At 37.9% G+C, this 17,150-nt stretch overlaps 1 protein-coding gene and 1 pseudogene across 10 annotated transcripts in view; one reads left to right on the top strand and one right to left on the bottom strand.

Moving 5' to 3' along the window:
• The window catches only part of LRRC49 (leucine rich repeat containing 49), a 192,066-nt gene that overhangs the window by 73,457 nt on the left and 101,459 nt on the right, over positions 1-17,150 (top strand). The window lies entirely within an intron of this gene.
• Positions 4,634-5,408, bottom strand: LOC118706093 (annotated as a pseudogene).

Here is a 17,150-nt window from a genome sequence, read left to right as displayed (position 1 = left end):
TCTTCAGTTCCTCTTGGTTCTTCTTCAATTCCTCTTGGTTCTTCTTCAATTCCTCATGGTTCTTCCTCATTTCTTTTTGGTTATTGTCAAATTTCTCTTCCATTCTTTTTAGCCATGCTATGATCATTATTCTGAATTCTTGCTCTGGTAAGCTGCTTGCCTCTGACTCCTTTACTTCCTTTTCTAGTGATGCGTGCTTTTCTTTCATGTGCGGGCTATTTCTCTGTCTCCCCATGGCCTCTCTTTTCAGGATGTCTGGTTATATGGTGTTTCTTCTCCTGCGTTGATTTAAAGGTACAAACTACAACACTACCAGGTACAACACAAGAGGCACTTAACAGGAATGTATTTACAATATTAATAACCTCCCACAAAGGTGACCACTAGAGAAAGGCAAATTGGGGGATGGAGAGAAGAATGAAAGGAAAAAATAAAATAAATAAAAATTTAAAAAATAATAATAAATAAAATAAAAACAGAGGGATAAAGAGATAGAAAAAGAAGGAAAAAAGTAATGACAAAATGAAGTTGGAAAATGGAAAAGAAGAGAGAGAGAGAGAGAGAGAGAGAGAGAGAGAGAGAGAGAGAGAGAAATAATGAGAAGAAGTTAACTAAAAGAGAAATGGGAGACAAACTATATATCTGTGGAGAAAATTGCCATAGAACAACCACTGAACCCAGCCAATGCCAGTAACAATACGTGGAGATCAATACAAACTACAATATCCACTATTATTAAGTAAGGCTATGATATACAGAAGTAAAAGAAACAAACAAAAACAGAGGATTTTTAAAAAAAAAAAATACAAAGCAATAATAACACAGGAATATGCATAACAATTTCACTAAAATGCATAAAAATTCACAATAATCAACCTTCACACAAACAATGAGGAAAGGATAGAGAGGAGAACCGTTTTTTGTTTGTTTTTTGTTTTTGTTTGTTTTTGTTTTGTTTTAACTAGTTAATATAGTGCAGAGAGTGGTATTTATACACTTGGATTAGGGGTTGGAACTTAGGTCTATAAGTATAGTGAGAGCTTTAGCAGGGGGTATAGAGAAAGAATAGAGGAAAAACTAAAGCAGGAAAGGGATAGGATAAACCGGAGACTAAAAGGGTAAAGTTTAGTACGAGAGTGATGGTGTAAAGGTCAAGTTGAGATAGGGTTGAATGATGATATAGAAGAGATTAAAATAGAATGAAGGTTACTCCCAATATAAAATAAAGAAAAAATAAAATGGTACTGGAGAGGGGAAAAAAAAAAAGAAAAGAAAAAAAAATTGCAAAATAGCAGTAGTAATAGTGATGATAGAGATTGAAAAATGTAATAATTGAAAAGGTAAAATCAAGTAAGGAAAAAAGAAAAAAATTGTTTTTTAAGTAAAAGATGTAAAAAATGAAAATTAAATAAAAGATGTAAAAAATGAAAATAAAATAAAGAATGGTAAAATTAGCATAAAAATGTCCAGTAGTGGTCATTCACTTCCTCTGTTATTGTATTTGGCATGCCTAATTCTTGGAGCCGACAGTCTTGCAGTTCCCAGCATTCCACTGCACCTCAGTTTTGTAAGGTAATCCTTAATTTTAAGTAGGCTATATATTAGTTATTTGTGTCCATTTATTTTTGATTAATAAAAAAAAAAAAAGAAAAAAAAAAGAAAATAAAAAAAAGGCAGTTTGTATTTCAACTCTTAGGTGTCAGTGTTTCCGGTTTGACCTCCCAGTCCTTTTGGTTGCTCTGGCCTTCTTTCTCTATGGCTCTAGCTGGCAGCGTGCCAACTGGCTCCCAGACTATCTCTAAAGCTCCGATACCTTATTTCCAGGAAGGCAATTTCCCCCTGCAATTTCCCCGGATATGCCCAACTGGGCAGTCCTTCCCTAGTTTTCAGAAGCAAGGGGGTGAAGGGGATCAGGCGCCAAGGTGTCCAGATGTTCCGCCCTTGTCGGGACAGCCACGATTCTTAACAATCTGTCCCGTGTCCCCTGGCGTTTTTAAAAAAGTCCCAGATTACTCCAAACCCAGCACTGGGTGTCCCGGGCAGAATTCTTGCTGCAGCCTTTTTTGAGCGCAGCTCAGCGCAGGCGGCAGCACTGCGCTCCAGGCTACAGTGGGGGGCAGGGCCTTGCCGGAGCTCCCCGGCTATCTTCACTGCCTGCGCTGCGGGACCCAGATCCCTCAAGTTTTCCCTGCAAACTCTGACCTTTCCGTGGGTGACTGAAGAACTCCCTTGAAACCAAGTGTTTGTGCCGATTGGGCTGCCTCATCTACTCGATGGACCTTCCCGCTGTGGGTTTTTCCAGGCCTCAGAGAAGCTCCTCCTTTCCTGGTAAGATGGCGCAGCCTTCCCTCCAAGCCCGAGCTCCGGGAGAGCCGCGGTGGCAGCCGCAGTGCTGGCCGGTTGGTCAGGAAATCCTGTCCAGCGGACCTTTCCTTACCTTCCTTTAGATTTCCGCTGTCCCTCAGCTGCCAATCAACTTTCCCTGAGCGACTCAGACGCTGCTTTTTTTTGTTCTGGGACCGGAGTCAGAACAAGTCCGTCTGTTCGGTCGCCATCTTCAAGCTCCGCCTCCTTTTCATTTTGTTTTCACCCCTCCCTATAGATAACCAATCTCAGTTTCTGGTTTATTCTTCTTGTAATTTTTGTTGTTGTTGTCTTGTTTTGTAGCACAAATCAGGCAATAACATGTGTACTAGAAAGGAATTCACACATGTTTTTGTGTGGCTTCAATTTTTATATTAGATCCCTGATCCACTTGGAGGACATTTTTGGTGCATGGAATAGATAGCATTTGGTCAAAGTGTAAAATGTTCTTAATGTGATGTTGAATTTTGTTTTCTAATATTTTATTTAAAACTTTGGCAATAATACCTATAATATATATGACTTTCATCTGTCATTTTCTCTTTTTAAAAAATACTTTAAAAAATCTGGTTTAGGTATCAATGTTATACTTGTTTCATAAAAAATAATATGTTTTTCTTTATTTTCAGTGCTCTGGAACAATTTATGAAGCATTACTATTCTGGTCTTTGAAGATTTCATAGACTCCCTGTGAACCCATTTGTGTGTGTGTATGTGTGTGTGTGTGTGTATGTGTGTGTGTGTGTGTGTGTGTGTGTGTGTGTGTGTATTCAGAGAACCTAGATTGGTATATCCCTGATTCTTTGCATATCCCTGGTATCTGTTTTAACTACTTAGCTCTGCTTTTGTAGCACACAAGCAGACAAAATGAATATATAAGTGAAAGAGATGGGTTGTGTTCCAATAAAACTTTATTTTTGGACACTGAAATTTGGATTTTATATAATATTCATGTGTTATGATGTGTTATTCTTCTTTTGAGTTTTTACCATTTAAAAACGTAGGGGCTATTATTAGCTCCTGGGCCATACAAAACAGGTAATAGACCACATTTAGCCCGTGGGCTATAGTTTTCCATCTATTTGTCTTTCTGAAATGCTTTACTTCAGGTATATTTCTTCTGTGCAGCTAGAATTGTCTCTTGCCTTGTTAGCCAAATTAAAAATATTTTTATTTTAATAGGGAAGTTAAGCACATTTATATTTATTAATATGACTGAAATTTTCAACTATCATAAAATCTTATAATTCTAATGTACAACTTATTTGTAATTGCTATGATTTATATGTGTTTGCTTTTTAAACTTTCTTTTGGTATTTGGGAAGTTTTGTATTTTTTCATTGGTTACTTTTTCTTTTTAAAAATTTTATTGGGGTGGCATTGGTCAACATGAACACATATGTTTCATGTGTATATTTTCTAAGTAACAAAATCTGTATATAGCACCGTGTTTCCACCACCCAAAGTCAGATAATTCCTATCACATCATATTAGAACTCCTTTCCCCACACTCTTACACCCCTTTCCCTCTGGCAACCACCACACTGCTGTTTGTGTTCATAAGTTTCTGCTTTATATTCCACACATGAGTGAAATCATATAGTTCTTAGCTTTTTTGGTCTAATTTATTTCACTTAGCATAATGTTTTCAGGGTCCATCCATATTGTTACAAATGGTGCTATTTCACATTTTCTTATGGCTGAGTAGTATTCCATTATGTATAATATATGCACCACATCTTCTTTATCGAGTCCTCTATCTCAGGTCACTTTGGTTGTTTCCATGTTTTGGCTACCATGAATAATGCTGCAATGAACATAGGAATGCATATATCTTTGTGAATAAGTGATTTCAAGTTTTTTGGGTATATACTCAGTAATGGGGTTGTTGGGTCATATAGTTGTGCTATTCTTTTCTTTCTTTCTCTTTTGCATTTGGGCAGAATGCATGTTTTCCATATTTTCTTTGTATTTCTCTTCAATAATTGCTTGATCCAAGATTCTTCTGTCTGCTCTATACAACGAAGATACAAACTAAAGGAGAATAGAAAAACAAAACAAAACATTAAATTGTACAAATTACAAATCCATTCCAAAATATACTTACATTAAATAAAATACACATTTTAGTAAGAGATCTGCAGTCAATGACTGCATTCTGGGAAGCCTCAGACGTTGAGGGAGGGCCGACATTCATGGGAGGAGATAAGAGACTGTCATTCGATCACAGTTTGTAGTGGACTCGGGACACCCACCTATCAACTCCTGGCAGGTCATTGACATTGCTGTGCAGGGAAGTGATTTGGGGGAAGGTAAGAAGCAAGCTCTGATTCTAAGTTCATTACAACTTCTCAAGCATTTCCTCAGCCTACACAGTACAGGTTCACAAAGTAAACATATTAAGGTAAGCAGACAATGCATTTTCTTGCTGTATTATGTGGAACTCTGTCTACAATGGGCAGTCGTAAAGAGTTTCTTCCACAGGACATGTCACAGAACTCAGCAGAACCAGTGGATCTGTAGGACATGAGGACTGGGATGGAGGCCCCCTTGAGAGCTGGAGAGTACCCTCTAGTAGAGCACCCTTTCCATCATCTGGTGTACCCTTAATGTAGTCTTCCTTTTGTTCTGGAAGTCCTCCTTATCCCACAGGTGATGCTCTGCAGCTTCCATATTCAGTGGGTCATTGAAGTTCAGAAGATGAGTAAACAAGAGTTTAATCCCCAAATAACATCCTTTAGTGTCCTCTTGGGAGCCCAGCCATTGATTGAATGATCTCTCAGTAAACTCAGACATATCGCACCTGTCTCTGTAATGTTGGGGTGCCAGATCATGATCAAGTATCTCACTTTGGATGGCACCACATTGTATGCATCAGGAACTTCTATTTCAAACTGAAATTTTCCACTCTGGTAGTAACCTTCCTCTTTAACAAGCAGCCTGTTTCTCACAAACACTCTCCGAGTAGAGTCAGAGGCTGTGGCTAGCATCCAGGACCCTTTGAGACCATCATCCTGTTTCAGTTTGCTTGCCAGATTTAGCATCACTGCTATCTTTATTCGGGGCACCTGGAGACTGAGACCTGCAAGACAGGCCCTGCGCCCAACACCATTCCTACACAGCTCCTCACAGCTGCATTGGCTACAGGGTGGTGGGCCGGAAGTGGCAGGTGGAGACTCCAATGGTGGCTCTATTTTTAATTTTTTTGATGAATTGCCAGACTGCTTTCTATAGTGGTTGCACCAGTCTACATTCCAGCAGCAGTGGATGAGGGCTCCCTTTTTTTCACAACCTCTTTAATATGTATTATTATTTGTCTTGTTGATAATGCCCACTCTAACAGGTATAAGTTTTGTAATTTTGATTTGCATTTTCCTAATTGCAAGTGAGGTTGAACATCCTATCTAATAAAAGAGTAATATGCAAATTGACTGTCACTCGAGGACACAAGATGGCCACCCTCATGCGTTCAAAGATGGCTGCCCCCACGTGGGCACAAGATGGCCTGTAGGGCAGGGCAGTTGTGACCAGTTGGAGGTGACCAGGCTGGCAGAGAAGGGCAGTTGGGGGGGACCCAGGCCAGCAAGGGAGGGCAATTGGGGGGGGGGGGACTAGGCCAGCAGGGGAGGACAGTTAGGGGTGACTGGGCCAGCAGGGGAGTGCAGTTGGGGAGGGCAGTTAGGGGGGCCACGCCTTCAGGGGCCAACAGTTAGGGGTGACCAGACTTGCAGGGGAGGACAGTTAGAGGCAATCAGGCTGGCCAGGGAGCAGTTAGGTGTTGATCAGGCTGGGAGGGAGTGGTTAGGGGGTGATCAGGCTGGCAAGCAGAAGCAGGGGCAATTGGGAAGGTAGGCAGGTGAGCAGTTGAGACCCAGCAGTCCTGGATTGTGAGAGGGATGTCTGGACCTAAATGGACAGTCAGACGTCTCTCAAGGGGTCCAAGATTGGAGAGGGTGCAGGCTGGGCTGAGGGACCACCCCTTACCCCCCCCCCCCCCAAACACATACCCTATGCAAAAATTTCATGCACTGGGTCTCTAGTATTTTCATATATCTATTGGCTATTTGTATGTCTATTTGAGAGTGGTGTATTTTCAGGCCCTCTGCCTACATTTTGATTGGATTGTTTGTTGTTGAGTTTTATGTGTTCTTTGCATATTTTGGAAATTAAACCTTTGCCAGAGCTACTGTTTTCAAATATCATCTCCCATCTGATTGGCTGCTTTCTTGTTTTATTGTCCATTTCTTTTTGCTGTGCTCTCCAGTTTCATATAGCCTCATTCATTTATTTTTGCCTTTACCTCCCTTGCCTTTGGGGTTAAATCCATAAAATGTTCTCTACAAACCAGTTCTATAAGTTTGGTACCTATATTTTCTCTGTAACTTATAGTTTTGGGTGTTATATTTTAGGTCTTTGATCCATTTTGAATTAACTTTTGTACATGGGGCCACACTGTAATCCATTTCATTCGTTTGCATGTGGCTTTCCAGTTCTTCCAGCACCATTTATTGAAGTGACTATCTTTATTCCAATGTACATTTCTGGCTCCTTTGTTGAAAATTATCTGTCCATATATGTGTGGTTTCATAGCCAGGCTCCATATTCTGTTCCACAGATCAGTGTGTCTGTTTTTCTGCCAATACTATGCTGTTTTGATGATTGTAGCTTTGTAGTATAATTTGAAGTCAACTATTATAGTATGATAACTCCAGCTTTTTTTTTTCTTTCTTTTTTTTTTCTTTTCTTTCTTTCAAGATTGCTTTGGCTATTTGGGATCTATAGCCAAGTTGCCAGATACAAAATCAATGTGCAAAAATCCATTGCCCTCCTGTATACCAACAACAAAACTTAAGTAAATGGAAAAAAAATTAGTTGCAATAGTAATCAAAAGAATAAAATACCTCAGAATAAACTTGACAAAGAATATGAAAGACCTATATGTTGAAAATTACAAAGCATTATTAAAAGATATTGAAAACCACACATCAAAATGAAAAGAAAAATCCCATGTTTGTAGATTGGAAGAATCAACATAGTTAAAATGGTCATATTACCCAAAGCAATATGCAGATTTAATGTAATCCCCATTAAAATCCTAATGCCATTTTTTAAAAGATATAGAATGAGAAATCATCAGATTTATATGGTTACTTTTTATGTAAGCCTTAGTCCTCTATTTTCTTTTTTCAATTGAGTCAATTGGCATATAATATTGTCTTAAGTTTAAGATATACAATGTTTTGATTTGATACATTTATACCTTGCAAAATGATTACCACTGTAGCATTAGCTATATTACATCACATAATTATCATTTTGTGTGTGTGTGTGTGTGTGTGTGTGTGCGCGCGCGCGCTCCCACACATGTGCTAGAGAACAATTAAAACCTAGTCTCTTAGCACTTTGAAGTTTATATGTTGACTATGGTCACTATGCTGGTCATTAGGTCCTTAGTTATCCTCTGTTTTCTTATTTTCTCCTTTACTATCATGCTGTTTATAATGGTATTTTTAAAACTATGTATTTTTTAGCTATATAATTTCTACTCTCCTGCACATAAAATACATTATATATAATATATAGCATGTTGTTCTTCCACTTAGGTTCCTGCCTTTAAGTCTTGCATCTATAATTAATTATTGGAGCTCATCTTTAGTTGTTTTGCTCAGGTTTTCTCCCTCATCTCATAGTGGACTAGAGGCCTGGTGCATGAAATTCATGCATGGGGGTGTCCTCAGCGCAGCCTGCACCCTCTACAATCTTGGATCCCTCTCACAATCCAGGACTGCTGGCTCCCAACTGCTTGCCTGTCTGCCTTCCTGATTGCCCCTAACTGCTTCTGCCTGCCAGCCTGATCACCCCCTAATCACTCCCATGCCAGCCTGATTGATGTCTAACTGCTACCCTGCCAGCCTGTTTGCTCCCAACTTCCCGCCTCTGCTGGCCTGATCACCCCTAACTGCCCTCCCCTGAAGAGTTGATTGCCTCTAACTGCCCTCCCTTGAAGGATTGGTCCCTCCCAACTGCCCTTCCTTGCTTGCCTGATGACTCACAACTGCCCTCCCTTGCAGGCCTGGTCCCTCTCAATTGCCCTCCCCTGCTGGCCATCTTGTGATTGCCATCTTGTGTCCTCATGGAGGCAGAATCTTTGACCACATAGGGGCAGCCATATTGTATGTTGGAGTGATGGTCAATCTGCATATTACTCTTTAATTAGATAGGATAGAGGCCTGGTGCATGGGTGGGTGCCAACTAGTTTGCCAAGAAGGGTGTCCTGGATCAGGGTGGGAGTTCCCTTGGGGCACGGGGTGGCCTGAGCAAGGGGCTTGTTGTGGTTTGAAGGCCAGCCACATCCCTGGCAACCCAAGTGGGGGATAGATTTACCTTATACAATTGAAACTGTAGCCTGGAGCGGAGCCAAGTCTCCTGCTTGCTCCATGGCTGCCGCCATTTCTGTTTGGATTTGTTTACCTTCTATAATTGAAACTTTGTAGCCTGGAGAGGAGGTTTAGGCCGGTAGGGTAGGCGGAAAGCTTGGCTTCTTCCATTGCCAGAGAAACCCAAGCCTCCCTCCTGCTCTCTGTGGCTGTAGCCATCTTGGTTGGGTTTATTTGCATACTCTGATTGGCTGGTGGGCATGGCTTATGGGTGTAGCAGAGGTATGGTTAATTTGCATACTGCTCTTTTATTAGGTAGGATGGAGCTCAAACAATATGTTGCTCGAGAAGGGAACATGGGTTCAGAATATTCTACTACTTTGCTTGTTTAAAGTTTTTCTATATCTTGATACTTAACGGACAGTTTGTCTAAATAGAAAATTGTAAGTTCAGTTATTCTTTCTGAGTTGTTTTTAATACAACTCCATTGTTACTTTGCATTATAAGCTGTGGTTAGGGTAATTGATAATAGTATGAATTTCAGTTTTGATCCTTGTACTTGAAGGTTTTTTGTTTGTTTTTTAAATATATATATATATATATATATATATATATATATATATATATATATATATATATAATTGATTTTGTACAGAGAGGAAGGGAGAGAGATAGAGAGTTAGAAACATCGATGAGAGAGAATCATTGACCAGCTGCCTCTTACACACCCCCTACTGGGGATATGCCTGCAACCAAGGTACATGCCCTTGACCGGAATCGAACCCGGGACCCTTCAGTCCCCAAGCCGACGCTCTATCCATTGAGCCAAACCGGTCTCGGCTGTTTTGTTTTGTTTTTTTATTTCTTTTTAAAATTTAATAGTTTTTTAAATGTATTTTATTTTTTTACAGAGAGGAAGAGAGAGGGATAGAGAGTCAGAAACATCAATAAGAGAGAATCATTGATCAGCTGCCTCTTGCACACCCCCTACTGGGGATGTGCCCACAACCAAGGTACATGCCCTTGACCAGAATCGAACCTGGGACCTTTCAGTCTGCAGGCCGACTCTCTATCCACTGAGCCAAACCGGTTTCGGCAAATTTAATAGTTTTATTAGGGTATGTTTTCAAAGTTATCATTCTGGTTAAGTTTCCAAGTTATCTCTTAGACCTTTTCAGTATGTACATTTTAGTATTTTCTTACCTCCAGAAGTGTTCTTGGGAAGTAGTTTTAAGTATTCTATTAAATTGTTTTATCTTTATTTTTAGAACCTCTTAGTATCCTTACTATTTCCCTCCTTAGGCCTTCTTTTATTTCAGCCATATACTATTGATCCATTTTGTTCCTGTCCCTCATTTTCACTCTTTGTTGCTTCTCAGGCTTGCTCCAATGCTTCTAGTAAAATTTTATTTGGATCTATTCTCCTGTGGGGCTTTGTGACTTAATCTTTGAGTCTCGGATGGTTTTGACTTTTTCTTTCATACATTGTCTATGTTAAATCTAATCTTTTAAAAACTTCTTACTGTTTATTGTCCATTTCTGCCTTTAATTTTTGAATTTCTTACCTCGAAATGCTTTTCATACCTCCAAATGCTTACTTGAGGATATTTAATTTAGTATGGAATATTTTGTTACAGTTTTCTTCTTCATGTGTTATTCTGAGGGGGTAATTTTTATGAACTTGAGTAGGTTTGATGTTCTAACCCTAAAATACTTAGTAATTATGTATTTTACTTTGTTGATTTGGGTGTTTTATAAGAATTAGGTCAGGGGTACCTTTTCTGTCAGTGTCGCATAGTATTGAGTATGTGTGTGTGCGTGCCCACAAATGTGTGTATGTGTGGAGATAGGGTTGCCTATCTTTTTATTTAATTATTATTAAATAGAATTTAATTTTTTCTGTCACCATTTATCTCCCCCATAAACTTGTCTACCTCCTCCCACTTCTCTGCTCCCCCTCCCTGCTACAATCACCACACTGTTGTCCATGTCTATGAGTTCTTTCTCTCCCCCACCCCCACTTTTTTTTTTGCTCAGTGGCTCCACACCCCCAGAACCCTCTCAGATGATTAGTTATTTTGAGCATTTTTCATGTATCTTGGCCTGTTTGTCCACTTTGGAGAAGTGTCTATTTAGGTTCTTTGCCCACTTTTCAATTGGATTGTTTTTCTTCCATTTGTTACATTGTATGAGTTTCTTATATATTTTGGATAGTAACGCTTTATCAGAGGTATTATTGGCAAAGATTGTTCTTCCATGTAGAGGGCTCTCTTATTATTTTGATGATGGTTTATTTTGCTATGCGGAAGCTTTATATTTTTATGTAACCCTATTTGTTTATTTTCTCCTTCATTTTCATTGTCCTAGGAGAGGTATCAGTAAACATATGAGAGATATCTGAGATTTTGCTGCCTATGCTGGATTTTTATGGTTTTCACATCTTACATTTAAGTATTTTATCCATTTTGAGTTTATTTTTGTGTAGGGTATAAGTTGGTGATTTAGTTTCATTTTTTTGTATGTACCTGCCCAATTTTCCCAAAACCATATGTTCAAGAGACTGTCTCTGTTTCAATGTATGCTCTTGCCTCCTTTATCAAGTATTAATTGAGCATAGTGGCTTGGGTCAATTTTTGGGTTCTCTGTTCTGTTCCAATGATCTATGTTCATGTTCTTGTGCCAGTACTAGGTTATTTTGAATACTGCAGCTTTGTAGTATAATTTGATATCTGGTTTTGTGATTCCTCCGACTTTGTTGTTCCTTCTCAAGATTGCTGTTGCTACTCAGGGATTTTTTTAAATTTTATTTCATATAAATTCTTGGAGTATTTGTTCTAGGGCTGTGAAATATGCTGTTGGTATTTTAATAGAGATTGCATTGAATCTATAGATTGCTTTAGGTAGTTTAAACATTAAAATGTCTATGAATACCAATCCATGAACACAGTATATTCTTCCATTTGTATATGACTTCCTCTGTCTCTTTTTTCAATGCCCTATAGTTTTCAGAATACAGGTTTTTTACCTCCTTGGTTAAGTTTATTCCTAAGTATCTTAATTTTTTTGTTGCAATGGTAAATGGGATTTTTTTTTTAAGTTCTCTTTCTGAGAGTTCACTATTGGCATATAAAAATGCTATGGATTTTGAGATGTTAATTTTGTATCCTACTATGTTTATGAATTCATTTATTAAATCAGGTAGTTTTTTGAAGTAGTCTTTAGGATTTTCTATGTATAGTATCTTGTCATCTGCCAATCATGAGAGTTTTACTTCCTCCTTTCCAGTTTGGATGCCTTTTATTTCTTTTTCTTGTCTGATCACTATGGCCAGGACTTCCAGAAATATGTTGAACAAGAGTAGTAAAAGAAGGCATTCCTGTCTTGTTCTGTTTTTAGGGGAAATGGTTTTAGTATTTGCCAATTGCACATGGTGTTGGCTGTAGGTTTGTCATATATGTCCTTTATTAGGTTGAGGTATGTTCCTTCTATTTCCACTTTGCTGACAGTTTTTATAAAAAAAGAGTGTTGAAAAACAAAAACAAAACAAAAAAAGTGTTGGATTTTGACAAATGCTTTTTCTGCATCGATTGTTATGATGTGTAATTTTTATCTTGCAATCTGTTTATGTGCTTTATCACATTTATTGATATGAGAATCTTGTATCAGCCTTGCTTCTCCAGAATAAATCCCACTTGTTTATGATGTATGATATTTTTAATGTATTGCTACATCTGGTTTGCTAAAATTTTGCTGAGGATTTTAGCATCTACGTTCATCAGGAATATTGGTCTGTAGTTCTCTTTCTTTGTCATGTCTTTATCTGGATTTGGAATTAGGGTGCTGCTGGCCTCTTCGAAAGTTTGGAAGTGTTCCTTCCTCTTGAATTTTTTGGAATAGTTTGAGGAGTAGAGGTGTTAGTTCTTCTTTGAAATTTGGTAAAACTCCCTTGTGAATCTGTCTGGACCAGGGCTTTTGTTTTCTCTCTGTGTGTGTATGGTGTGTTTTTGTTTGTTTGTTTGTTTATTACTGCTTCAATTTCATCAGTAGTTATCAGTCTATTCCAGATTTTCTGTTTCTTACTGATTAAGTTTTGGAAGGTTATATTTTTCTAGAAATATGTCCAGTTAATCTAGGTTGTCCCATTTGTTGGAGTATAATAGTTCAAAGTATTTTATTACAATCCTGTGTATTTCCGTGGGGTCAGTTGTTACTTTACCTCTTTCATTTTTGGTTTTGTTTATTTGGATCCTCTCTTTTTGTTTTCTGGTTAGCCTGATTAAATCTTTATCAATCTTATTTATCCTTTCAAAGGACCGGATCTTGGTTTTATTGATATTTTGTATTTTTTTTTTTAGTCTCTATATATTTATTTCTGCTCTGGTTTTTATTATTTCCTTCCTTCTGCTTGTTCTGGGATTTTCTTGTTGTTCTCTTTGTAATTCCTTAAGTTGTAGTGTTAGATAACTTATTACCAAGTTTTCTTATTTATTTATTTATTTAGAGGTAAACCTATAGTGCTATGAACCTCCCTTTCAGGACTGTTTTCACTGTGTCCCATAGATTTTGGATTATTGTCTGTTCATTTTCATTTGTTTCCAGGTTGTTTTTAATTTCTTCTTTGATCCCTTTAGTAACCCATTCATTGTTTAATAGTATGCTAGTTAGCCTCCATGTATTTTATTATTTTTGAGTGTTTATTGTAGCTGATTTCTAATTTCTTTACATTGTGGTATAAGATAGTACTTGATATTTATCTTTGAATTTGTAGACTTAGCTCGTGTCCTCACATGTGGTTTATATTTGAACATGTCCCATTTGAAAATATATATTCCATAGCTTTGCGGTGGGATGTTCTGAAGATGTCAGTTAGTTCCACTGTTCTAAAGTGTCAATTAGGATTACTATTTGCTTGTTAATTTTTTTTTTTTTTTTTTTTTTTTTTTGTCTAGAAGACTTATCTAGTGATGTTTGTGGGGTATTAAAGTCCCATACTCTGATTATATTGCTGTTGATCTCTCCCTTGATATCTTCCAGAAGTATGTGTATGTGTGTATATATACATACATATATATATATATATATATATATATATATATATATATATATATTTAGATGCATATGTTCACCAGTTATATCCTCTTGTTGTGTTGATTCCTTTAGTGTTATAAGTGGCCTTCCTTATCTCTTGTTATGGCCTTCACTTTGAGGTCTATTTTGTCAGATACAAGTATTGCTACTCCAGCATTTTTCCCCCCATTACTATTTGTCTGAGAAAAAAAATTTTTTTTTTTTCACTTTCAGTATGTGTGAGTCCTTTATTCTAAGGTGGGTCTCTTGTAGACAGCATATATGTGGGTCATATTTTCTTATCCATTCAGCTACCCTGTCTTTTGATTGGAGCATTTAATCCATTTACGTTTAAGGTTATTATTGATATATACTTGTTTGTTGCCATTTTTATTCTTTATGCCTGTGTTCCTTCTTTCCTTTCTATCCTTCCTTTTACAACAAGCAGTCCCCTTAGCATTTCTTACACTGGTGGCTTGGTAGTGATAAACTCCCTTAGCCTTTTTTTGTCTGTGAAGCTCCTGACTGCACCTTTAATTTTGAATGATAGCCTTGCAGGGTAGAGTATTATTGGATTCAGTCATTTCCTTTGCATCAGTTTGTATACTTAATTCCATTCCCTTCTGTCCTGATGTGTTTCTGTTGAAAATCAGTTGATAGTCTAATGCGAGTTCTCTTATAGGTAACTCTTTCTGAAAGTATTTAAGATTCTTACTTTGTCATTGACGTTTGCCAATTTAATTACAATGTAGATTCCTGTTGGTCTTTTTGGGTTCGTCTTGTTTGGTACTCTGTGCTTCTTAGACTTGTGTGACTCTTTTCTTCCCCAAATCAGGGAAGTTTTCTGTCATTATTTCTTCAAACAGGTTTTCTATTCCTTGTGTGGCTTCCTTCTTTTCTTTCATTTGGGTGTTGTTTCTTTTTTGTCTCCTCATTTTTGCTGCTACTATGTAATTGTTTCCATGTATTAGATCAAACTGGCATGCCACCCATATTTTTTAATTGGACTTATGTGGAAATTGTTTTGGGAGACCTATGGTGCAGTCTCTTAAGTCTCCTGGGCTGGGTCTTCTAGATAGGCTCTCTACTTGAGATTATTAGGTTCTCCTCATGTAGTTGGGTCTTGAATGTTGTCCTGTTTGTGGATTGAATCTTATCTCCGTGTCAGGGTGTCTGATTATAAATAAATAAAAAGAATAAAAATAATATAGGGAGAAAACACAAATAAAAAGAATATAGGGAGAAAACACAACAACAACAATAAATATACCAAAAAGTACAAACAAAAAAACACCCAGAAAAATCAAGAGGACAGAATCTGTAGATGCAAAGCTTAAATAAAGAAAATAAGGTTAATAAATTGGAAGAACAGATGAGGGAACTTGGTTTAGAATAGATGAAGAAGAAAAAAAATAAGACAAGAAGAAGAGTAAATACATAAATTAAAAGAAAAATTTTTGAAAAGGGGAGTAGAAGAGAGAGCAAATAGGCCTACATTTAGGAAGTGAGACAAGTTAAAAAATTAGGACAAGAAAAGAATATAGAAAAAAATTGTAAAATTGAAGGAAAATTAAGGAGGAGGGGAAATGGAGTAGGTAGGATCAGGGAAGAGGAAATATACGAATAAACCAACAGAAACTAGAATAATAGCACATCAATAAAGCAGGTAAGAATATCTATTTTAAAAGGGAGAAAAAGAAAATGTGAAAAACTAAAATGGAGAAAAGAAAAGAAAAATAGGAGAAAAAAAGAGCAGAGAGGAAGAAAAAGGTGCAAAAAAATAAAAAAGAAAAAAAAAATTTTTTTTTTTAAGTGAAGTGTCATTTCCTTCAGATGAGTTTTAATGTCCCATGGGACCTCACTCTTCTGTTTTGTCTGCCAATTCTGGAATTCCTGTTAGGTACTTAGGTGCTAACTACTGTCAGGCACTGTCTTTTGGCTTTTGGCACCCTGCTGGAAGCTCCAACCAATTCACATGTCCTCTGCTTGTATCTGTCTCCACAGGCCTTGGCTGCAAGCAGAAGGGACCAATGTACCCTCTTTACCTGTCTGCCAGTTGTCAATCTTAATCACTCAAGCATCTCTTTCTGACAGGGCTACAGGTGGGGTTGGTGCTGTTTGCTTTCAGGGAATATGATGGGTGTTTTTTCCTGACCCAGAGCTTCTTCACGAGAGGCTCAAATTACTCTGCCCTTGGCTGGATAGAAATTCTTCTATGGAGATCAATGGGGTTGTCTAGCACTTTGGAGTTTTTATCAATCCGGTTCCCAGAATGGTGGGGTCGACAGCCTCTCCCAATCCAGTCACTAAAGGCTCCTCAAGACTGTTCAGACCCATATTCTTGGCTTCTGACTTTATTTCTTCTGTAAAGGGTGTGACAGACTCTAACTCCTGCCCTGGGACTACTGGGAAAGGCTAGCTCCTCTTTGGAGAAATGGCCACTTAGGTTTGGAAGCATAAGAATGTCCCAATGCAAGACTTCTGGCCATGTCTCCCTGCCCTGCTCCGCTCCCCTGCCTCTCCTTGAGCACCTCAAGTCTGTGCCTCCCTTCCTGCGCCAAAGCCTCAGGGAATGATTGCAATTGAAAAGTCCTATGTTCTGGGTTTAGAGAATAAAAACAAAGACAAAACAAACCAACAATGAAACTGGCTTTCTCTCCCTTCAGCATCACACTGCTTTCCCCTCACAGCATAGCCTTTTGCAGCTGTGGTCTTGAGCCTGACTCACCAGCAGCTACTATCCTGCGACTTTTCCTTTTCAAAGTTGGTTGTTACACCTGCTGCCAAGGGACACAGCTTTGATGCTCAGCCAGGTCTGGGCTTCTATTGTATTTTAATGAGGGAACTGAATATCTCATAAAGCAGCTATTTCCTCTCCCTCTCTGCCTGCCAGCTTGGCCCACTGACTGCTGCCCCTCTTCAGCCCTTGCCATCCTTTATACGGGTCTCCAGGTGTTTTCTTCCCCTGTTGTAGATTGCCTCTGCAGCTGGGCCTAATTTATTGTTCTCTGATTTAGTTGTATTTCCAGTCTGGCCCCAGGATAAGTTGCATGACATGTCTGCCTATTAGACCACCAATTTTTCTTCTCTACATTTTATTTTTTTATGGCTACATTCAATTTTATTGTATGGATTAATCTTAATTTATTTAATGAACTCTTTCTTGATGATTATTTAGTGGGCTATGTTTTGTCATTATAAGCAATATTGTGATTCACATTTTTGAACATATTATCTTTGTGAACACAGGCCAGTATATCACAATGTGACTTTGGAGAAATCATATTTCTCCTTAGAATTGTGAATCCTTATTTTTCTTTCTTTCTTTTTTTTTTTAAAAGT

This window comes from Pipistrellus kuhlii, unplaced genomic scaffold (genome assembly GCF_014108245.1).
Source record: "Pipistrellus kuhlii isolate mPipKuh1 unplaced genomic scaffold, mPipKuh1.p scaffold_m20_p_1, whole genome shotgun sequence".
NCBI classification, from domain to species: domain Eukaryota; kingdom Metazoa; phylum Chordata; class Mammalia; order Chiroptera; family Vespertilionidae; genus Pipistrellus; species Pipistrellus kuhlii.
Note: the sequence above shows the minus strand (reverse complement) of the source record. Positions and strands in the feature narration are given on the sequence as shown.